Raw genomic sequence first — 1078 nt, 5'->3', positions numbered from 1 at the left:
GGGTAATGAGCTTGTTTTGGGCCAACAGAGCGTCTACATTGTTTAGCTCCATCACTCCTCTTGTGTTCCCTCTTTCGGAAGCATAGAAGTAGTCGTTTTCTGCTACTGTTTCAATAACATCTATGGCTTCCTCAATGGTCTTCTTCTTGTTCAAGGACCCTCCAGATGAATGGTCTACTGCCTTCTTTGACTCATAAGAGAGCCCTTCATAGAAAATGTGCAGCTGGACCCATTCGTTGAACATGTCAGGTGGACACCTCCTTGTTAAGTCTTTGAACCTCTCCCATGCTTCATACAGAGTCTCACCATCCTGTTGCCTGAAGGTTTGAACCTCAGCTCTCAGCCTATTGATTCGTTGAGGATGGTAGAATCTTGCTAAGAATTTGTTCACCACATCCTCCCAAGTTGTCAAGCTCTCCCTTGGGAAAGATTCCAGCCACTTGGCTGCCTTATCTCTGAGTGAGAAGGGAAATAAGAGCAATCTATAGGCGTCAGGATAAACACCATTAGATTTCACTGTGTCACATATTCTCAGGAAGGTGGTCAAATATTGGTTGGGATCTTCTTGAACACCTCCTCCAAACGAACAGTTGTTCTGAACAAGGGTGATGAGCTATGGTTTAAGTTCAAAGTTGTTGGCATGGATTGTTGGCTTTTGGATGCTACTTCCACAATTGCCTGGGTTTGGATTAATGTAAGAGCCCAAAACTCTTCTATCCTCCCCAGCATGATTTGCTCCACCTCTTCTGCCATGGTTGTGAGTCTCTTCTTCATGATGATTTTCCATGTTTTCTTCCATGTTTGGTTCAAAGTATTCCTCAAACTGTTCCTCTTCTTCTTCAGCAATAACTACTGGTTTTTCTTTTGCCTCCCTCCTTAGTCTAAGGAAGGTTCTCTCTGGTTCAGAATTAAAGGAAGTTGAAGCCCCGCTTCTTCTCCCTGTCATACAACCAATAAGTACAAGCAGAGAAAATAGGTGCAGACAGTATTTGTGTCACAATTGATGTTAGTTGTGGGTGATGCAATATATCAAACAGTTAGTGGGTTAGCAAACAGAATTGAAAATAACAAAGAAAAA

General features: G+C 42.6%; 1 non-coding gene across 1 annotated transcript; it reads left to right on the top strand.

Moving 5' to 3' along the window:
• The first annotated feature begins 242 nt into the window (after positions 1-242).
• On the top strand, positions 243-346 carry LOC148555699 (small nucleolar RNA R71). The gene has a single exon (XR_015886666.1). It is a non-coding gene; the product is annotated as a small nucleolar RNA R71 (small nucleolar RNA).
• Positions 347-1078: the final 732 nt, after the last annotated feature.

This window comes from Arachis ipaensis, chromosome B6 (assembly GCF_059453495.1).
Source record: "Arachis ipaensis isolate K30076 ecotype BB chromosome B6, ASM5945349v1, whole genome shotgun sequence".
NCBI classification, from domain to species: Eukaryota; Viridiplantae; Streptophyta; class Magnoliopsida; order Fabales; family Fabaceae; genus Arachis; species Arachis ipaensis.
This window is presented reverse-complemented; position numbering and strand designations above follow the sequence as displayed.